The sequence below is a fragment of the Tursiops truncatus genome, chromosome 7, assembly GCF_011762595.2.
Source record: "Tursiops truncatus isolate mTurTru1 chromosome 7, mTurTru1.mat.Y, whole genome shotgun sequence".
Classification (NCBI taxonomy): Eukaryota; Metazoa; Chordata; class Mammalia; order Artiodactyla; family Delphinidae; genus Tursiops; species Tursiops truncatus.
In genome coordinates this window covers 40376931-40401471 of record NC_047040.1, presented here as the reverse complement: position 1 = coordinate 40401471, position 24541 = coordinate 40376931, and the positions used below count along the sequence as shown (strand labels likewise).

Here is a 24541-nt window from a genome sequence, read left to right as displayed (position 1 = left end):
TTCATCTATTTATTTTTGGAAATTAAGGCAACACATTCAATTTCCTTGCAATCATATGATCTAAAGCATGTGTGGTGGTCACTGGCCAGAATACGATTTTTTTAAGGCCTTCTATAATTAAACTTCAGTTCAGAAATACATCATATTTAGTGCAAATTGGAGAAAACTTATTTCTGGCCTGAGCTCTTAACTCATGATAAATACATCTTTACCTCATCAACCCTCGATCACACTCAATCACTGTTTCAGTGGCAGGGCATAGCCAGTTTTAGCAGCTTCTCTAAAGGTCCCCTGTTCTAATGTGGCCTGGCCAAGTAAAGTAACTGTGGGCCATGGTGGGCTCCTTTCTCTTCTCAGGCTGGGCTCTGCATGATGAGTGTCATAACTTGGCCAACTCCAATGCACGCTTATGCCCCTGCACATTTTCCACCTCCACATCTTAATTCATGAACCATGTGTGCAATAATGCTTGATCCAGATCCTCCCAATGGCTGATCCCAAGTAATGGCTCTTCCATTTAAATTGGTTATACCTGGGTCGAGATCCAAGCTCTTCTCAACTGCCAAGTACTGGGGAGGAAAAGCTCCATTTACCTCTACCAAATCCACGTCCTTAAGACTCAGTCTTCTTTTCTTTAGTGCCCCGTTGGAGGTAGGGACAAAACCAATATCTATGACAGAGAGATCACATCTAGATACAAAATAGCTCACAATTCTTGTCAGTGTAATGTTATGCTTTTTAGCAGCATCTTTACTAGCTATGACCAAAGCATCAGATACTTCTGGTACATTCCTTACACTGATGGTCCCTTCATCCTTGAAAATTGGAGGAAGTTTATTTAACTGCTCCAGGCTCGTTGGGACCAAACTGGCTCATGACTTGCATTGTTTTCCTGTCCTTGTCTTTACCTCAACTGGTACCATCTCATTATTAAAGTAGCCAGCATCTTTAGCAGCTTTCCATCTCTGCTCTGACTACAGGGTGTATTTGTTACATTTTTCTCTGCTAAATTTATGTTTTGCAGCAAGATTCTTTGCAGTAATTCCCATGGGGAGTTGGAGACGCTGCTCTGTTAATGCTGCTCGCAAAGAATCTTCCAGCTTGAGATCTGATCAAAACTTGGCTCTAAAACGCACGTTTCTGACACAGTAAGGAGCCATATTTTTGGCTGTTCCACACAAGACAACTTCAGCATCTTTAACACACATTTCCTGACATCCATTCACAATGGACTGGAAACCAGAGCCACAGAGTCTATTAACAGTGAGAGCTGAGGTCTCTTTCAGAACTCCCACATCAAACTGACGTGCCTTGCCAAGTATGCAGCATCTGAAGAGCTATTTGCCAGTTTATTATAAAGGATACAACTAAAGAACAGACAAATAGAAGAGATGCATAGCGCAAGATATGGGGAGGTGGGGTGTGGACCTTCCACACCCTCTGGGCACCCACCTGCCCCAGCACTTTCATTTGTTCACCAACTTGAAGCTCTGATGGGTTTATTCTTCATTCATAACAGAAGGATTTGCAAAAACAATGGAATTCATTTTTAATAGTAGAATTTTTGTTAATCAAATTCTGGAGAGGACAGTATCATTTGATGCAATGGGAGTTATAGGTAGAAGTTTTAATCTGCCTCTAAAAATTTGGCAAATATAAGGTTAATCTCCCCTGCCCTCCTAGTATTTGCACTTGAGATTTTCTTTATATTTAGTTTCTAAGTTAAAGGAATCCTGAATGAGAGGAATTGAAGACACATGTTTAAAATATAAAATTATAATTTTCAGTGCCATCACTATATTATATTTTAAAAGCTCTATGTCTTATGCTGCATTCATAATACTTCTATAGTATATAGTTTAAGAGCCATCTTATCTTACTCGATTGGAACAATTATTTGGTAAGTTAATTGAAAAGTAGGTTAAAGTAGGAACCATATACAAACAAAAAATGTACGCATACCTTAAAAATTTTATTTCAAGTTAAAACATACGCATGCACCTTATGATGTAGGGACAAAGCCTTTCTTTGAAAGTTAGTTTACTGATTTATTTTCCACATTTTGCATAAAAGACATCCTAAGGCCTCACACAACAACTAGCAATGGTTTCATTAGGTAAAGTAAGAAGGGCAGAAGGTGTGGAGCAAAAGAGAGGCACTTATTAGCCACAGTTATTCAGTTGGTATATTTTCAAAAGGGAATTGAAACCTTCAATTAATCTCAAAGATTATATGAAGACATATTAAGAGAGTTTCTGTATGTTCTATAAATAAAGTGGATACAGTCCACTTAATGAATAAGGCTTTTATATATTATCTGCAAGGGCTTATAATTATTTTTAAGTATTTTATAGCCTTATGTCATAAATCTTAGTGTCTATTCATTAGGTGGGTTTCTGTTGTTGTTGTTTGTTTATATATATATGTGTATATATGTCCCCTTTCCTTACTTAAGGTACCACTGCAAAGTATTTTGGGAAATTTAGAATAGAAAGCAGAATTCTCAACAGCAGGTCCATTTAGCTGGTTAAAATATGTTTATAACTAATCTTTTAAAATATATACTTGTAGAAATATAATTTTCAGACAATGTTCATCTATTTTTTATATATATATATATATATATATATATATATTTCCCCCATAAACACCAATTATATGTTGACATCGATCCTACTTGTTAGCTATGCTGTCAGTCAAAACAGATCTGACTGCTCTGTAATGGCATTTGGCAGAAGTAAATGGAGATTAGGGGATAGAGAGATCAGTTCAGGCCTCCAGGACAATCTGTAGCTTTCAATTCCAGCCAATCAGTGACACCTGCATGTGGTAATCATTCTCCTTGGTTACAAGTGCTGGCAGAAACTAGAGACGTGTTTTTCAAGCTTAAGCAAAACGAGCTAAATATAAATGTGAAAATCCTCTTCATTGTAGAATTTTCATCTTCTTTTGAGGAAAAAAAAAGGACAAAAAACAGGGTTGTTTTATTCATATTTTCAATTATTTTGTAGTAAGGTCAATTAAGCTTAAACACACCAATGAAGGATAAGCATGTTGGGGATAATATTTATCTTCTTGGGCCCATGACAAGAATTCAAACTGCAGTCTAGTATCCAACATGGGACTTTAAACGGCTGTGCTGGTGCCCACTACACCAGTCTCCTTTTTAGTTACTTGTTAGAGCTGTGTGAACCTTTCATCTTGTGAAACTTGCCAACCTCAGGAATATTTTATGAGTTACCAGCTTTGCAACTTTTGTAGAATACATTCAAACATCACTTTTACGGGCAGCAGAACTGTAAAATGTCTCTCCAAAGATTAAAGAAAAGTATATAAAAAGGAAACTATGGAAAGAAAACTAGTAGCATTCTCCCATCATTTCCCAGCAAACTCTTGTTTTCTCTAACTTTAAATGAAGTCAGGCCTCGACTTAGGGGTCAGCAGACCATCCTTCTGAGGTTATCATTCTCAATTGAATCTGTCTCCAGAAAAGCAAAAACACTACAGGTAATAAGCTTCTTCCATTTTTTTTATTCAGGTATTTAACTGCCATTCTTGGGTAAAATAAGATATTACTTTATAATATAGTATTTTTCTTTTTCTTTTCTCCTCTTTTCCAACTAGTTATCCCTAATCTTTTAACAAATTCTCATATAAAAATGTAATATTTATTTAATAGATGATGAAATATGCCAAAGTTTTTTTTTTAAATAAAGATCAAAGAGCTTGTAAGAAAGCCACACTGTTTTTCCAAATGTGAACAGTAGTGCATTGTTATAATGCCTGTGGAAACCCAGAAGGGCAGCTAGATGCTAGATCTGGTGAATAGGATAAGCCTGGATTTAGATCTTCAATTAAACCCTTTTGAAAATTTGACCTCAGAAAGATTAAAACTGATTTTGTAAGCAGATTTTGGGGAGCATACCTACACAGTTGGCCTTACTTATGGCAAAAAGAGGAAAACTAATAATTATAGAACACCTAGTACATTCCAGGGTCTCAGAGTCACAGATAGTTTTATTTGCTATCTTATATCCATTCTCCTTCTAGATATTATTTGAGGTCAGTTTTAGAGTCTCCATGGGAATTTGTCCTTGGGTTCTTTCAGAAGAGGAGCATGCATGAGACAAATCAAGCAAATATTGAATGGTGAAAATTCAGAACCTGTCTATTGAATGAATGTCAGAAAATTTGGAGAATTTATAAGTGGTAGTTCTTTTTTCTCCTGAACTAGAAATTTAGGAGCTACTGCCATCTTGCTACCAGAAAGAGAGTCTGAGGGTAGTTGTTCCTACTCACTGAAAACAAAGTCAAGATAAGATCAGAGAAAAACCAAGACCTAGAATATTGTTTAAGCCACTGCATCAAGCTTGATCAGAAGTCACTTCTATCCACGGACTTTTCAAAGGATCAAGCACTGGATATGAAAGCCACAGCACAGCCAACTGCACCATATTTGTAAACTACGTGGCCAGCAGAAGCAACAGCACCCAACACTTCCTACTCCCCACATAGCAGAGAAAGTTAGCTCTCCCAACTTGCCTCTGTTAGAGTACACAAGATTTTATCAGCATGTTGTTCTTGAAAGGGAAGTGTCAGTTGTTTTCTTTAGAAGAAGATGGAAAGAGAGAAATGAGTAATTGCTGCTCATCTTTCAGATATAATAACCGGTTAACATGAGGACACGATTCACTGCAATATGTCTCACACGCTATGAGTGGCTCAAACTGGATAAAACTATGGCTTAAAGCAGAAAGACAAACTGAAGGCCCACCCAATCTATCCAATTTACTTTAAAGTAATTATTAATAATCCCTTTAAAAATGATAAATCTGGAAAAAGCCTAAGCCAGACAGGATGCCAGGATAATAGGTATAAACCAGCACTGTCCTGCAAAGGAAATTATCAACAAAACAAAAAAGACAACCTACTGAATGGGAGAAAATGTTTGCTAATGATATGACCAATGAAGGGTTGATATCCAAAATATATGAACAACTCATACAAGTCAACATCAAGAAAACCCAGTCAACTCGATTAAAAAATGGGCAGAAGTTCTGAATTGACATTTTTTCAAAGAAAACATACAGATGGCCAACAGGCACATGAAAAGATGCTCCACATTGTTACTAATCAGAGAAATGAAAATTAAAACCACAATGAGATATCACCTCACACCTGTCAGAATGGCAATCATCAAAAAGACCACAAATAACAAATGTTGGAAAGGATGTGGAGAAAACACTTGTACATTGTTGGCGGGAATGTAAATTGGCATAGCCACTGTGAAAAACAGTATGGCAGTTTCTCAAAAAACTCAGAATAGAACTACCACATGACCCAGCAATTCCACTTCTGGGTATATATTTGAAAAATACAAAAACAGTAATCTGAAAACGTACATTCATCCCAGTGTTCATAGCAGCATTGTTCACAATCACCAAGGTATGGAAGCAACCTAAGTGTCAACAGATAAATGGATAAATAAGATGTGGTATATATGTATACAATGAATACTACTTAGCCATAAAAAAAGAATGAAATTTTGCCATTTGCAACAACATGAATGGACTTGGAGGATATTAGGCTAAGTGAAATAAGTCAGACAGAGAAAGCCAAATACTGTATGATATCACTTGTATGCAGATTCTAAAAAAGTAGAACTAGTGAATATAACAAAAAGGAAACATACAGATATAGAGAACAAACTAGTGATTACCAGTGGGGAGAGGGAAGGGGGTGAGGGAAAAGACAGGGGTAGGGGATTAAGGAGGTACAAACTATTATGTATAAAATAAGCCTCAAGGATGTATTGTACAACACAGGGAACATAGCCAATATTTTATAATAATACAAATGGAGTATAACCTTTAAAAATTGTGAATCACTATGTTGTACACCTGTAACTTATGTAATATTATACATCAACTATGTCTTAATTAAAAACAAAAAGCACAGGACTGTCCTGGGAAACCCAAGATGTACAAATCATCTAGCTACAGGGAATAACAAAACTCATGGGTGAGGTATGTACAATGACCTGTGACCTTTGGCTAATATGTAACGAAAACATGACTTTATTAATTCACTTAGTAAACATCGTTGTGTAGACTATCATGCAGCACTATGATACATCATAAGAATAAAAAGATAACCAGAATAAAATTTCTTACCCTAAAATAACACGTGTTTATCAATGGAGAAAGACATATTTGAAGATAGTTATGACACAAACATAAGGTATTGGCAGGGATAAAATAAGCACTCAGATTGAGTACTGAACTCTGTTTGGGGAGGTGGGAGAAAAAGTAACCAGAAAAGCTTAAAAAAAGAAGTGAAATTTGAGCTGTATAACAGTGGAATAATATATATTTGGCAAGTAACTAAGAAAAAAAAGAGTTTAGTCTTGAGTAAGGGAATGAAAGACATGGAATCATGGGGTCTAAAATGGCTTAATAACTTTAGGTTAATTTTGTCATGAAAATATTAAATCTTTCTAAGACTTATTTTCACCAAGGTGAAATGACTAAGAATAATACTGAGAGGCATTTTAGTTAATAAATATATCGCATCTTTTCAGAATCCATTCCTTGGTAGATTTTCAGCAAATTCATTGGCACTCTAGGATTTCTAAGATTGAAATAAATTTACAAAGGTCAGTTTTTATAAGTGAATTTAAGAAAATATTTCTTATTTTCTACATAAAAAACTTTGATTTAAATCCTGGAAGCCAAAAGTGTTATATTTTATTGAAACTGGAAAAAAAATAAAAGAATAGGAAAGCAATTCCCTTAGGAATTAAAGAACATTTTTATTCCCCTTTTATACAGTATGGCAGTTTCTACTTTTAGTGTTCCTCTTTAAAATATAGAAGTAACCTCACCATGAAAATTTTATGTGTAGAACCAAAGAATAAACAGCTTTCACTGATTCCCACCTGTATGCACACAGAGCCAAAAGAGTCCTTTCACTTAATTAAACCAAATTAAATTTTAGAATAACTTTAGAAACACTTACCTTCAAAATAACTGAGGTGTGCACTTCTCTCTAAACCCTTTGCTTGCCAAGTTTTTCCCATTAGACAAGCTTTTACATTATGTCATTAAAATCCTTCTTCTTTACTTAGTATAAATTGTTCAACCCAGAGGTTGTTATTTTTACCTAAGTCCAACATGTTCTGATTTCTCATAATGACCTACTGTTCTAATCTCTTATTTAGTTTATGATGTACTTTGCTTTTATTCTAATACATGGTATTAATGTTTGGTATTTTAAATGTCTGGACCATTAAGTACATAATGAATTACACAACTTTTTTTTTTAACTTTCACAAATGAGTTAAATAGGAAGAGAAAAATTTAACACTATTTATGATCTATATAGAAATATAGCATAATGTAGAAATTTAATAACACCTTACTTTTGTGATTCTATTAATTTGCCGGGCTGCCATAACAAAGCATCAAAAACTGTGTGGCTTAAACAACAGAAAGATATTGTTTCACAGTTCTGGAGAGTAGAAGTCCAAGATCAAGGTGTCTGCAGGTTTAGTTCCTACTGAGGCCTGTGAGGGAGAATCTGTTTCTGGTGATTTGCATGCACTCTTTGGTGTTTCCTGGCTTGTATGTGCATCAACCTGGCCTCTGCCTTCATCTTCATATGGAGTTGTGTGTGTGTGTGTGTGTGTGTGTGTGTGTGTGTGTGTGTGTGTGTGTGTGTGTCTGTGTGTGTGTATGTCTGTCTCCATGTCCAAATCCCCTCGTTATTTTCAGGATGCAATCATATAGGATTAGAACTCCCCCTGTTGAACTCGTCTTAACTTGATCATCTTCAAGGACCCTATTTATAAATAAGGCCACATTCACAAGCACTGGGATTTAGGACTCCAACATCTTTTTGTTATTAAACCCATAGGAGTGACTGGGTTTTGAAATGTTTTTCTTAAAGCAGACTGAGAAAATGCTTAACTGTGGGTCATCATGCCTGGGTTTAAATCCATCTCCTATCATTCATGAAGAAATCATATAATTTCTTCATGTTCTAAGCTTTTGCAAATATACCTGGGTATTTAGGCTCTGCTTTATCTTACCTGTATCAGGAATGAAGATAATATGTCAAGGAAGAAAAAATTGGAATGGAAACTTTTAAAGGGTCTTAAAGAAAAGCAGGAATATTAAGAGGAGAATAGAAATAAAGAAGTAAAAGGTGCCCAAGGAAAAGTGGTTGATATGGAAGAGTGACAAAGAAAATCCAATTTATAATTGGATTTGCTGAAGTTCATGAGATCTTACTTCTCGTTCTGTTGTCTGAGAGGTGCTAGAAGACAAGGCAATCAAGTAACAATCACAAACCCAGAGCCAGATCCTGGTTTCTAAATACTCTCTCTCCACTAATAGGAACTAGAATTATTTGGAGAAATGTCTGATTCCAGGCTGGAGCAGGAACAGTACAAGATGAACTTGGATGATCTTGTTTCTGAAAGTAAGTACTCAAAATTGAGACACACAAAAAGGACACAGAAGCCAACTTGAGGAACTCCCATGGCTAAATATGATGCAATTCAGCATCGAATTAAATAATGATAGTAAAGCATTATAGCTTCTTAAATGAATTAACTTACTATTATGCCATATTTAATAGTTTATATATCTATATTTATATGGAAAGCCCTTTCTTATAGTAGAGGCTCAAGTAATAAATAAGAAAGGAATGAAGAGATCCAAAAAATCACCATTTAACAACTATCAACATTAATTGAGGCAAGACCCATCAATGGATACTAAAAGAAGTGAGTGATATTTTGAGGTGTCACAAAATATTTATACGATCTCAATATAACTCCTTACAAGATAGTGAAAAAAATTGACAGGAACAACTTCATAAAGTGATCAAGTTAACATAATGAATCATGAAACATTTCAATAACATATGCTAACTGACATAAGACATTGAGAATAGCACGATATTGCTTCTGTGGTGTTCCTGACAAATAAAAACATCTATAACCTGGACATATCAGAAATTCCAAAGAGAGATGCATTTTATGCAAAATTACTGTTCTCTAAAAAATAAAATTAAAAACAAAAAGTTAATCTCCCAAAATAAAAGAGACTCAAGAGACGTGACAACTGAATGCAAGGCATGATCCAGGATTTTCGGCATTTTCTGTCATATAAATTGCATTATTGGGAAAATTGTCAAAACCTGAATAATGTCTTCAAATTAGAGAATAATGCTGTATCAGTGTTAATTTCCTAGTGTTGTTAAGTGTGCTATATTCAATGAAATATTTACAGAGAAAGGGACATAATATCAGTAACTTATTCTCATGAGAAACAGAGAGAGAGAGAGAGATGAGGGAAGAATCTGGGTGAAGACTATATGAGAATTTTTGTATTTATTCTTGCAACTTTCTGTATATCTGAAATGATGTTAGAATTAAAAAATAAAAAGTTAAAAGGTACTCATATAACCTCTTACATGGTAGAGAGTAAGACTTGAAAGAGCAAAAGTGTTACTCTTGAATTAACAGAAGAAAGAAATAGGTTGTAGCTTGTAAGAGTGAAAAACTATGACACAAGGGGGATAAAGGAGAATTTCAGCACCACTTGGACTTACAAGATTTGCAGAAATGGGTACACCAGGAAAGGGCAGCAGCAGATGCAATTGGGAAGTATTGCCTTTATGAAATTTTTCCAGGAGCAGAGAGCAAGAAACGTGAAGAGGTGTTTGCAAAGAAGAAAGTGAACATGTTAGAAAATACATGTAACCTGAAAATGTGGGCTGAGAAAAAGAGGGTTTTTCCAGTGGGCTCAAGTCTTGAATTATGCATACAAGGGCGTGAGCTAGTGACATTTTTCTTAATATTTTTAATATAAGCATGATAGAATGATAGAATTGGCAAAGGCTAGAGAAAATGGGGTTACAGAAAGTATACATGTGCCCAGAGGGTCAACATGTCCTGGACTCACAGTAGGCTCACACTGGTATTTCTAATGGTGGTTGTGTTATCTTAATGACAGAAGATCTTGAATTTCTGTTCCCTCATTGCTGTCACCTACTTGAGCCTTTTATTTCTTCTGACACCAAGCTTACCAGATAGTCAGCTTGTTTCTAATTTTGGAAAACCGAAGTCATCTACTATCTTTCTGATGATCTAGGGTACAGAACGATTTTGCAGGACTCAATTACCAGATTATAGGTCTTCACTTTGACTCTTGGAGCTTGAGTATCTACCTAAATTACTGCGTCTGTTAATTGGATGGACTCTATATGTGACCACATTTGAAAAAATATTTACTCCAACTTAATTTCATGGCCTTCATTTCTGTTACATCTTAAAGAACTTCAGCGACTCTCTTATAGTATTTAGAGCTTCAGTTAAAATTATAGATAAAGGGCTTCCCTGGTGGTGCAGTGGTTGAGAGTCTGCCTGCCAATGCAGGGGAGACAGGTTCGTGCCCCGGTCCGGGAAGATCCCACATGCCGCGGAGCGGCTAGGCCTGTGAGCCATGGCCACTGAGCCTGCGCATCCGGAGCCTGTGCTCCGCAACGGGAGAGGCCACAACAGTGGGAGGCCCGCGTACCACAAAAAAAAAAAAAAAAAAAAAAAAAATTATAGATATCTGCCTATTGTCACGATTACTTTTTTGGATATCCCTCTTTTGTTCACCCCGAACTTATCAGGCCTAACTTCTTACGTTTACTGAGTTCGATGTATAAACATTATTTTATTATCCAAGGGAGAAAACTCCTTTCACCTTATTTTTCTAAAGAATATGTCAAAATATGATCTTTTGGTTCTTATAACAGAAAATAATGGAAGTATTTCTATTTCAATATATTTTCTGTGGTTCACTTAAGCTTAAATAGGCCAGTTATAATTTACATATTGTGTGAATATTTGTAAAATGTAGAATCTATGCATTTTATTATATAGACTGTTTTAGAGCTAAGTCAATTTACATATCTAAATCAAAATTTACTAATGTTTTATTTAAATTCAATCATGCTTTAAAATGCTCAGAACCATGACAAGGGTTAGATGATCTTATACAAATTTCCCTTTGCACTAACTATTTTGCAATCTATTAATGATATCCTAATATTCTAACTGAATATTGGAAATATACATAGATTGAATCTTAAAGTGGTTATTTTGAAGAGACACATTTAAATATGATCAAAAGATGACATCTGTTATAAGGAATCAATGAAAAGTTATTGAACAGGTAACAACTTGTCTAGATAATTGGTTTTCATCAAGTTTCAATACAGAATGACACAAGTGTAGGCAATGACAGACTATTTGGAGCATTGGTCATCCAAAAGAACTTGAAAATAATTTTCAAAATCCATCAGGAGTTAAATCCACAGGGATGGTAACTGTGAATGATTATGTAAACATTCATCAGGGTAACTATCTTTCAGGGTTTCACATCCCTTGAACCACTGAGAACACAATTCCTATTTCTAGTTGCATGACTATTTGCAGGGTTTTTCAATTAATATGCTTCAAAAATATGAATTTCTGATTGTGCCATAATTATGCATAACCCAAAAGCACCACATAAGGATAAAAGATTTCAACTGATTTTTTAAATAAGAATTTATTTATGTCACACATGCACCCCAATGTTCATTGCAGCACTATTCACAATAGCCAGGTCATGGAAGCAACCTAAATGCCCATCGACAGACGAAGGGATAAAGAAGATGTGGTACATATATACAATGGAATATTAGCCATAAGAAGGAATGAAATTGGGTCATTTGTAGAGACATGGATGGACCTAGAGACTGTCATACAGAGTGAAGTAAGTCAGAAAGAGAAAAACAAATATCATATATTAACGGATACATGTGGAATCTAGAAAAATGGTACAGATGAACTGGTTTGAAAGGCAGAAATAGAGACACAGATGTAGAGAACAAACGTATGGACACCAAGGGGGGAAAGTGAGGGGGGTGGTGGTGGTGGGATGAATTGGGAGATTGGGATTGACATATATACACTAATATGTATAAAATAGATAACTAATAAGAACCTGCTGTATAAAAATAAATAAAATAAAATTCAAATAAAAAAAATTTATTTATGTCATAGTTCTTTCTCAAAAATTGCATTATTGAATTTTACCTATTTATACATGGCATGCAGTTTAAATACCCAAAAATTCCAAAATGAAATATAGAATGTTTTGAATATTCAGATTAAAAATGTAGGTGAATAGGTAGGTTGATGAATGGATAGATGAATGAATGGATATTAGATTAATTGAAATATACATAGATAGCTAGATTGCTAGCTCCAGAGAAAAGTCATAGTGAAATGGTAATCTCAAGCGTCCTGGAGTCCAAGCATTTGCATTCAAGTACTACGTAAGTCGTTTACTACCAGCATGCACTGGGGGGATTTACTTAACATTTCTGTCTTGTTTTACTTATCTATATAATAGATAATTTTATCTGTGATTAATTTTAGTACATCCATTAATATGAATGCACTGAAGATTAAATCAATTAATCAAGATAAATGTACCTGTAGGTATTATTGCATTAGTTTGCTAGGGCTGCCATACAGAATACCACAGACTAGGAGGTTTAAACAACAGAAATTAATTTTCTCACAGTTCTGGAGGCTGAAAGTTTAAGATCAAGATGTCAGCAGATATGGTTTCTCCTAAGGCCTCTCTCCTTAGCTTGAAGATGCCATGTTCTCACTGAGTACTCACACAGCCTTTTCTCTATGTGTGAGCATCCCTAGTGTTTCTCCCTCTTCTTCTAAGGACATCCTATGACTTCATTTAACTGTATTGAAATTTTTAAAGGTCCTATTTACAAATACAATCACATTGAGGGTTAGGGCTCCTGCATACACATTTTGGAGGGACATAATTCAGTCCATAACAGGTATTAAATATTATTAATGATTGGTATATGATTGATTATTTGGACCACGATTAAGCAATAGTGGCCAAAATGGCAAAACTGAATTTATGTTTCAATGAATAAAAGTTCTATTTATTGTACAGCTAAAGGTCTGAGAATAAATACATAATGAATAATATGCAGTTCCTTTGCCTAGAACCTAACTCCAGCATGGAGATGGCTCCTTCAAACTATAATCAAAACTTTGAAAGGTGGCCCCCAGTATCATTCAAACTAGTGCTGGGCTCAAGAATTCATATTGTTTCAATTGTGAGAAATCAAGTAAATATTGCCTCACCCACTTTGGTCTGGCTTCAAAATATAACATTATGTTTAAAGTTACCTGTGATGGCAAAAGAAATGATTGAACACTTTTTGCTCAATCTATACTATTCAGTCAATAATACTGTTATCTAATTGCAATTGATATCCTGATGGAAATAAATGCATTAAAATATTTTTAATGGGACATTTTTTATATTTATATAGTAATTTCTTAATAGAAAGATGATTTTGATAGAGATAGAATAAGATAGTTACACAGCTAGAAACTCCATGAGGGGGAGATAGATAGAGAGGGACTTCAGGAGATGACCATAAGCTAGACACCAACCAGAAAATGCCCAGAACATCTGGCAGCTAAGCAACAATCAGAATACTCTGAAACTAAACACACTTACTTAGCCTACTACTGCAGAAAAATAGATACAAGAACTGCATTTGGCCTTGGCGGGTCTATAAGATAACAGACCCTAAGAAAAATTGCATTCTTGCATGTAGCCGAAACAGGATAATAGGTAAAAGGGGAAAGAAACTAGGTGAAAGGGTCCATTATGCTGAAACTTCAGATGAATTACCATATTTTAGTATATGCTACCACCTTTTACTAATACACATATGATTTAAATAGTGCCATAACAGTCCCTATTCGACTATATAGAGTTAAAGGAGGAACTAATGATGTAAGTCCTGACGTCTACCTAAGAGGGAGGAAGAAGGTGGTCTTCTCCCCTCCCCACTTTTTCTTTAATTATAAAAATGTAGCTCTCTTTGTTCTCAGGGCTTTGCTCCCTTGTCTGCCTGCTTGTATCTCTTACAAGCTTCCTATGCTAATAAATTCACTCTTTGCTTATCACTTTATCTCACACTGAATTCTGTTTGTGCTGAGACAAAAGAACTTGAGCTTCAGTAAGTCCTGACACCAGGTGAGCAGTTTTCATTAAAAGACAGTGGGTTCCAGTCCCTTCCTAAGTCAGGGATTGTGGGTTCAAGTCCAATCTGAGGTGTGGCTGGGTTCCAGTTCCAGCTGAGGAGGAGTGAGGTTTCCATTTTAAAAGGAATTACATTACCAAATATTTTGATATCACTGTCGATTTAAAAAATTCAATAGTTTATTAAATTGCCAGGATATATAAAGAATTCTGCTCTTTCAAGTAAAATCAACGGTTAATAAAATTTGGGCAAAGATGAATGTGTGTACACACATATACTATATATCTACACACACATACATATAATATGTATGTATATGTGTGTGTATGTGGGTGTGGGTGTATAGTCTTATGACAAAAAGAAAAGTTAATCACAGAATTCTTTATTTTTCTCAATTGAATAAAAAGTCGGTGATTATGTTCCCTGTATATCAGGTTTGTCATGTTTTAACCTTCTCAACTTTATCTTTAAATAATTCACAAGCAACCTTTTTATGCCTCACATATTAAAAGAGCGCATTTACTTTTTTTGTTCTCTATGATTTTTATTGTGTTTCCCATTTAGCCTTATCAGTTTTGAATACTTGGTTCATTTCCATCTCTATCTTTTTCCATTCCAATTATTTTCAACAAAACTGCCAGGCGTTTTTTGTCTGCTTAGTTTGACCCTTAACATAGTTAAATATCATCTTTGAAAACTGATGGTAACACAGTAAAAACATAAGGCATTGGGTTATTTTGGTGGGTTGAGTGTTTCAAAGAATGGCCACTGCTCCATTGTGGAATACAGACCAGACAATGATGAGAGGGCAAATGCCAATGACTGATAGTATGTAAAAGGCAACCCTCCAGGATTTCATAGGAATCTTTGGAACCTATGTTTTGTCTTTAGTTCAGTTTTTCATAGAATGATCATGCTAAGATGCTTCTGTCTTCACAATGGTTTTCCTCATGTTTCCCTTTTAGTTTTTTAAATATTCACCTTGGGTTTCAAGGGAGGTTACAAATTGATGCTCTACTATTTTCCAATACATTTGGTTAAAAGGGAAATTTGATTTGCTATATTTTTCTGTGTGTCTGGGGGAATCTTGCTGATATTATGCATATTACACTCCAAATTAAATCTCGTCAAAATGTCACAGACACTTTACTGATTAATATACTAAAATGATTACTTTCCAAAGCATGCTCTGTTTATAGAAAGACTGTTACAAAAACTCCCAGTAGATAATTTGTTTGAAAGACATTTTACTGACTCAACACGTGTACCTTTTTTTGAATATTTTATGGAAAAATAAAACATCTGTGATTGACATCTGTATTTTTAGATGGTGTTTCTAGCAGTTTATTTGAATTAGATATATTCAGAAATTTTTGAGGAATATTTTATTGTATAAACACAAATTGAGTATGGCAACCTGATTTGGGTTATTTAGCTAACTCCTAATACTAATTATCATATTTTAAAATATTTTGATAATGGAAAAGTGCTCCAATTTTGAGTGATATTTTAATGGTAGACATTTTGAAAAATCCATTCAAATAGAAAGTACATCACACTTATTGTTGATGTTTTCCTTCATGCTGATGAAGCTAATTAGTGTAACACTTCCAACCTCTTTCTGCCCCTTTTCTTAATTCTGTTTTAGAAAAGGTGTTATGGCTTGTCTGGCTTGCAAATTTGGCAATAGAAGAACAAGCTTGCTCACTCAGCTCTATTCTTATGCCTCGTGGAGACTATCTACTCACAGAAAACCCACATTTTGCTCTCTTCCCTCCAGGAGCAGATTTGTTTTTTGGTAGAGGGACATCTTCCCTAGCCTGACACTGCTGTTCTGTGGAGCTCTGTAAACAGTCCAATTTGGCTTTCTCACCAAGATCTACTCTTACCTTAGCGCTTCAACAGTAATAAAAGCAGTGTATTATATGTACTAGCTTCATGTGGCGTGTCACTTATTTCTCAACTGTTTCATAATATTGCAAACATGAAGATTCTAATAATTTAGAATGAGCTTAATAGAATTTGCTAAAATTAACTATAATTATATGTCTAAATTTTAATATTCTTCTTCCAAATTCAGCAGAAAAGACAACAATAAAGAAAATATAGATAAGTTAAATAATATAAACATCAAATTTTATAGATATTATGTATAACATAACAGATAATTTCTAACAGGTAACCTTATTTCTCTTTTGCCCATGAAATAGTTTTAAAAATTAATGCACATGCGATAAAAATAGAAACAGAGAGGAATGTTGAAACCTCTGACTAAAGTTGTGAATGAGTCTATTTCTTCTTGTAGTTCTATCAGTTTTTGTTTCATGTATTGTGGATTTCTTTAATTTGGTGTAAAAACATTTAGGATTGTTACGTCACCATAAAGAATTGACATTTTATCAGCATAAAATTTCCATTTTTATCCCAGCTAATGTGTTTTGGCTTTTTGTCTAATATTAATATATTCATTTAAGCATTTTGTTTAGTGTTAGAATGCTGTATCATATTTATCCTTATGTATGTATCTTATTTGTATATTTATGTTTAAAGTGGATTATGTATAGGCAGTATATCATGGAGTCTCGCTTTTTTATGTATACTCTGAAAATCTTTGCCATTTAATTGGGGTGTTTAGATAATTTACATTTCATAGAATTATGTAATTTTATATATCTCATATATAATATATAATTGAGCTTAAATTTATCATTTATTATTTGTTTTCTCTTATTCCATCTGTTCTTTTTCTCTTTTTCATATATTTCTGTCATCTTCCTTTGTTGGTTTTTAATTATTGAAAACAATAGTTGTTTTAGAGTTGACATTTATATGACTTTAACTTATCACACTCTGTTTTCAACTAATATATTACATATGCTGTAAGAACCTTATGTTCTGTTCTTATAGGACATTTATTTTGCCCTAGTAGCTTTTTTGCTATTGTTGTCAGATGTTTTACTTCTACATATGTTATAAACCTCCCAATATATTGTTAATATTTGTTTTTTAATTGTTGACTTTGAAGATTGTTGTCTTTTTTATTTATTTTTGTTTTGGCTGCACCATGCAGCATTTGGGACCTTAGTTCCCCAACCACGGATTGAACCCACGCTCACTGCAGTGGAAGCATGGAGTCTTAACCACTAGACTGTCAGGGAAGTCCCTGAAGATAATGTTCAAAATGACAAGTCATTTATACTTGTCCACATATTTACCTTTTCTCAGTGAGTTTTACTCCTTTATGTAGATTCAGGCTTCCATCTGAGTGAGTTTTTCTTTCTACTGAGGACTTTCTTCAACATCTCTTGTAGTTCAGGTCTTCTGGTGATTAATTGTTTCACTTTATATATGTCTGAAAAAGTCTATTTTTCCATCACTTTTTAAAGGTATTTTTGCTAGCTATAGAATTTAACAGTGATAAGGCTGTCCCTCTCTGTTTGTTTTTCCTTTTGGTAATTTAAATTTGTAACTGTCTTTTGCAGTTTTTGATGAAAAGTCTTCTGTAATTGTTCTTTGCTTTTCTCTGTGAAATATTTAATTTACTTTAGCTGTTTTTTAAGATTTTCTCTAAATAATTTAAGAAATTAAATTATGATGTATTTTGTTGCAATATTCTTTTTATCACATGCTTAAAATATACACATAAAAATAATCAAAAAATAAAGAACAAAAACAAGAAAAAAACCACAAAAACAACAAAAAAATAAAAGTAGAAAAATAAAAATATATATATATTTGGAATAGTGGAAAATATTTCCACTATTTTTGATGAGATTCTGCTTATTTTTTTCTTTTTACCTAGAGTGCATTTGTGTCTATTTGTGATATCTAACAAAACTCTGTTATTGAAGAACCAGTATGATATATTCAAAAAAATTATTCTAGATATGATATAGGTTTGACTTTTTATTTTTAGGTCTATGATCAATTCTTTTAATTATTTTGTCAAGGTGTAATTTACATGAAATAAAATTCACCAGTTTTGTGTGTATAATTTGTTCAGTTGTAGCTAATGTAAACAGTTGTACAACAACCAACAAAGTGACACAGAACATGTTCATCTCCCTACAAAATTCTCTTGTATCCCTATGAAGCCAATCCTCTCCCTCTCCTCTAGCTATTGGCAAACAGTGATCTGCTTTCCATATTACACATTAAAATTTCAAACCTGTGCTCCCTTTTAGGCAATGTATAAAATTAGTACTTTTTGTATATTTTGTCCATTTTTTAGTTGTTTATGGTGGAAGGGCTAATCCAGTGTTAGTTTCTCTACCAGTATGGAAGCAGAAATGTTTATATGATTCTTACTTCAAGATCAAACACTGAAACATATAATAACTCCTTTACTTGACAATTAACTAGATTAATTAACTCACAGCAAATGAAATGGTCTCAAAGCCTGAATTCAGCTTGACATTTATTTCAGTAGTTTTCACTGAGATAGAGGTATTCTCCTACTCTGAAGTTTTATGATCAGAAGGTCAAATGTGGTTATCAAAATATAATTTAAAATTTTTCCAAAATGCTTTGTAATTAATTTTTTAGATTAAAATGTTCCCTTATATTGTACCACCTAGTTGCCATAACAGCAATTTTTATTGCAGATCCAAGCTCTTACATATATAGACACACAAATTAACGTTGCCATTTTAAACTTTTCATTTAAAGCTAACAACTGATTCCCACATTGTGGAGAATATAGAAAAACAACAAAAGTGCCCAAGGAAAGAGTATGTATAAGAAAGACATCTTATGGTAAGCATGCATGGATATCAGCAACGTACTTTTTAACAACAGAGAAGAATCACCAGAGAAAGGTATGCATTTCTTTTCATAAGAATGGATGTTACTTTCCACAGTCCTATATATTCTCCTTGATTTATTTGTTCTTTTGTGCACTTTCACTGCACTTCTGATTCTACCTCCAAGAACAATTCATACAATTCTTCATGGAAATAATAACAACAATCTACAATACTTTATCCATTTTTGCAAGCTAGTATATAGTTACCCACTCATAAGTAAAAGCACATACTGTAGGAAAAAAATCCATTAAGGAAATTTTGAATCAGTATTTCTATTGAAATTCACAGCATGATAAAAAGCAAAGCTGAAAAAAATTGTTACCACCATTATAGGATTGGACTTACTGGGAATCTAGGGTATTGCCCTGTCAATGTCAACAACAGAAATTGATTCACTTTGCATTCTTGTCCAGAAGAAAAATCAGTCTAATGTGACATTAAATTACACTTTATTTTGTGTTTTAAGAACTTAGAGAATTTTATTTTTAGGGTAGCATAAGTCGTGGACTACAAGGGCAGATGCATACACCTAACAAACTATACATGAAAGACGAAAGCACAAACAGCTCTCTGAATTCCAAAAGAAAGCATAGATAGATACAGTAAACCAGTGGCAACAATGCAATAAATTATATTAATCACAAAGTTCTAGGAAAATTGTTTAATTCTACATAAATATGTCTGTATGTAGAGAGAGCCACTGAAGGTTATTTAATTTAGAAATTTAGGATTTCTAAATTTTTGTTGTTATCATTACTGCTATATATTACTGGTCTTCAAACCTTAAATTAGGGCTACTTTCCCTCAAAGTCTCTTAGATGTTCATATATATTTATAATTTATAAATTAACCCAGAATTAAATGGTTTAATAATGATTACAGAACTACTATTCATTGTGTACATATAATATGCCATTCAGTTGTGTGCCATGAAAACTGCTTCTAGGCAGAGGGAGGTGATATGTCTTGGTGGTTTTCATGGTGTGAATACTACCACCAAGTCTGCTTTCAAGCTGTCAATGTGATGTCACTGAACAGGAGTTGAAAAAAGATGCATATGTGTGGCTTTTGCATGCCAGTGTGAGCTGGTTCCAGTACAAAATATGTTTGTTGGGAGGATATTCTGTAATGCTTTGAAGTAACGATCATCATCCTTTTTTAAAGATGTGGAAATTGTGGTTTTCAGTATTGTTGAATTTACCAAATGCATGCAGCTAGAATGGGAGAGAAAGGATTCAAACTCCAGGTCTCTCTCCCTGCAAAACTTAGTATCTGTATACATGCATGTTCAAACTCACACAGACACACACACACACATCTTAAGATTGGAATTTTACATAGATAGAGGAAGGCTCTAGTAATATTACTACAGTTATTATATATTTATATTAGTTATTTGCCTTTCCACTCATTTAATCATGTGGACTCACTGAAAGCAAACAAGAAGTAAATAATGAAATTTCATTGATTCTTACTTATGTTTACATCAGGCTTTGAATCTTTACTATATAAGGGTAAACAGGAGTTTTTAAATGATTAAGATGTATGATGCAGTGGTATGTGGCTAGAATTAAGTTGCTTTGGTGTTTCTCAAGCATAACAGTGCTGTGCAGTGCCTTGGCATATGAAACTCTCTCCTAGTTCTGTTTCTGTCAAATACCCAATTTATGTGACAATTACTAAGCCACCATTTTGGGTATATATTTATATATCTGGTTTTTTTCTATAAAATCAATGGAACATGTATAATTTACTTTTGAATCTATGTAAGTCTAGATTTATATATAAGGACATATGTTACTGACATTCATTTGATAAATAAATTAAGTCACAGAAAGTCATTTAATATTTGCATACAAAATAAGGCAACTTTGAACAGTGCATCTTCTATATAACAATTCACTGCATTAACACATAATTCTGCAAATGAATACTTACTAATGCATTTTAGAGTCAGAATTAAGACTCTGAAATCTGTAGAGCAGTGGGCAAAAAGAGTGGTCTGACCAAATTGGAATTTCCATTTTCTTTTGATAATGTATTTGATATTCTTTCTAAAATCATGACTCTTGTTTTATCTCAAAGGAAGTTTTACAGACTTCATAATGCTACCTTTTATTTTGGTTTTAAAATTCTGTTGGAAGCAAAGCAATCTAATGATGTGTTTCAGATCTACTCTATCCTCTATAATCAAGTTGCTGAATGCAGTTGCTTTGATAACTTTGATTCGTTGGAGAGACTCAGACCTTATATTATTCTAGATAAATTCCATCTTTGGAAACATTATACCACAGTCATGAAAATGAATACCCTTTTAAAAAGTTGGCTTTTAGGTATGAGAGTGATTAATTTCTTCAAATTCTGAGTCTATGTTTCCTCATTAAAGAGGAAACATTTTACTGGGGAATGCATCTATGCTAAGCCCACTTAGGAAGGTTTTTTCCTATTCAAACCTGGTGCTAACAGTATTGTTCTCCTCAACAAGCCTTTTATATTTCTTATCCCTTGAAAAGGGGTTACAATATGTCTGCAATTTCTTATTGACTTGGAATTTGCCTAATTGTTTCCCTAAGTGTACTTCATGGAACTGATCTGAAGCATTAAAAGGATTTACATAAAGAAAAATGATGGTCAAATAAATTGCAGAAATGTAGAGCTGAAGAGAAGTTAAATGTTTTCTTAATCACATTTATTTACTCGCATAAAGAATTTTCAAAAACAATACAAAATAAAGCTAACCAAAAAAAGTACGTTCTCTGAAAATGATTTTAGGAAACTCTGCCATATGTGAACATGTAAAGGAAGTGAATGCAAATTTTAACTCCCAGGAACAAAGCCCAAACACACTTTGGGTCTTCTTTTTCCTAAGAGGAAATGGATCACAATCAAGCTAGATAATATTTGAAAGTAAACATAGAATCAAATTCTTATTATACATGCTTTTGTTCATAACTGCTCCATCAGTTCATAACTGATCCTGGTAAGCAAAGCATGGCTGATATCTTTAAAATATTTCTGTACCCAGCTTATTGCTCATAATTGAATCTAAACCCTAGACTAATTTTCCAAGCTAAACTCTCACCTCTCTCTGACCTGCTCATCCTGCTCTGGCCTATTTGCTTCTCTCTGCCTCCTGAAAATACCAGCCTAGTTTCTGCATCAGTGTTTGGTATTTCTAATACATGATTAATATGTATACTAAGGTTGAACCAATTAGTAAATATATTGCAAATAATGAAAACCAGTATTTTCATGATTGGGAAAAGAAGTTACAAATAAGGAAAGATGGAATGAAACTTGGAATGTTGGATTGGAATTGTAGAACACATAATTTAAAAAAAAAATCAGATGATAAAAATCCATTCTCCCCCCCCCCCAAAAAAAGCAACCACAAAGCAAAAATAACCTTCCAAAATGAAAATAAGACTTAGTATTTATTTTAAATACTAAAATACAAATTTAGTATTTATTAGTATAGTATCCTATGCAAAAATTTCCAAATATGATACAAACGACTGAGTATCTTTTTTTATGTAACATTTTCTCTAGGATTATTTTTTCTTCTCTTTTTAAAATTTTTTGTTCTTTTGGTTCTCTCTCTCTCTCTCTACACACACACATGTACATGTACACACACCCCTATATACAGACAGACATTTATGTATATTTTGGCATCTGTGAGAAATAAAATAAAATAAAACAGTGGAACAGAAAAGCATGTACACTATACTCTAAGAAGACATACTAAAACTAAAAGTATACCTGAATCTGTATATTGAAAGGGCTTGTGTATCAGTGAACATTGACCTAGAAACTTCAAGACGGGTTCTATCAAAATTGTCAGGCAATAAAGACAAAAGAAGAAATGTTTAGGGCCTTCAGGCAAAAAGACCAAGTTTACTAATAAAGGACAAATAATCAGATTGGTGTCAGACTTCTTGATTTTTGACAGAACAGGGAATGTAAGTCAACAAAGAATTCAGAAAAGAAAAATGATCCAAAGATTTTTCATCTAACCAAGTTGCCGTTCAAGAATCAAGTCTATAGGAAGCTACTGAACATGCAAAAACACAAGGAGCACTTAGAATCCTCCTGAGAAATCTACTAGAAAATGAGCTTCTTCCAACCAAGAAATGATAATAAACATTTTAATAAAATGTATGCATTGAAAATATTTAATTATAGATCAAAGAGTAGAAGTTTGGAACAAAGGCTATAACCAATATAAAACTGAGAAACATATTGACAAGATATAAATAATACAACTAAAAATGTGGAAGGAGAAGAGAGGGACAGCAAAAGTTAGAATTAAGCTCATAGATTTTTATATAGTCATATGAGAATCTGTTTCTGTCAGCTTGGGCTGCCATAACAAAATACTATAGACAAGGTGGCTTAAGTAACAGAAATTCATTTTCTCACGGTTCCAGAGTCTGGAAATATGAGATCAAAGTGCCATCATAGTCAAATTCTAGTGAGAGTTCTCTTCCTAGCTTGCAGATACTTGCTTCTTGCACGTCCTCACAGGAGAGAGAGAGAGAGCTCTCTGATGTCTCTTCTTATAAGAGTACTAATCCTATCGTGAAGACCCCACCGTCATGACCTCATCCAAACCTAATATTTCCCAAAAGCTTCATCTCCAAATACCATTACACGGCGGTTTAGGGTTTTAGTATATGAGTTTGGGGAGGATGAAATTTAGTCCATAGCAGAGTCCAAAGATTTTTGGTAGCTACAACACCCATATTAAAAGTTTAAGCAGGGGAAAAAAGGATAAGAGTACTACATATGTTATTAGTATAATCATAGCCATTAGAATAAAAACATGAGCTTCATAAATGCCAGAGCAATAATACTGGACAAAGAAAGAAAAAACGCATAGAGGAATGGAATACAGTATATATAACATAAACAAAAAATATCATGATAGAATCAAAGCCAAGCATATTTGTTATATCAAATAAATGTGAATGCAATTGACACTGATTATACAAAAAAATTTAATTGGCTCATAAAGTGAAACTAATTTTAATACTGTATTCAAGAGGCATACCCAAAGCAAAGTGACTCTAAAGACTAAAATTTAAAGGATGAGAAAACTATACCATCCAAGAGAAAGTAAACAAAGAAATCAAGTATTGCTATTCTGATACTAGAGAAGGCAGAATTCAGACACCAAATATTAGATATAATCAATAAAGAACAACTTTAAATTCTAAGAGCCACACTCATAGTAAATATATAACAGTTATGACCATGTACGCAAGAAATGAGCGCAATCAACTTTATAAATAAAATATTATATGAGAGCCAAAAAATAGAAAGAAATTTATTCACAGAAGAAGAACTTAACACACCATTATCAGCTCAAGAAATGTTAAGTGGCAAAAGAGTAGGCAAAAATATAAAATACCTAAACAGTATTATAAAAAGATCATAGATCTTATAAAAATATATCAGCACTTAAAACCCCATATTAGAGAATATAATTTCATCTCAGGTAAACATAGGACTCACATAAATTGATCACACATTAGAACATAAAGAAAGCATCAATAAATTCAGCAAAGAAATAATGCAAACAATATTTTTAT

General features: G+C 33.5%; 1 pseudogene; it reads right to left on the bottom strand.

Moving 5' to 3' along the window:
• Positions 1–353: 353 nt before the first annotated feature.
• Positions 354–24541, bottom strand: part of LOC101323881 (3-ketoacyl-CoA thiolase, mitochondrial pseudogene) — a 173605-nt pseudogene continuing 149417 nt past the window's right edge.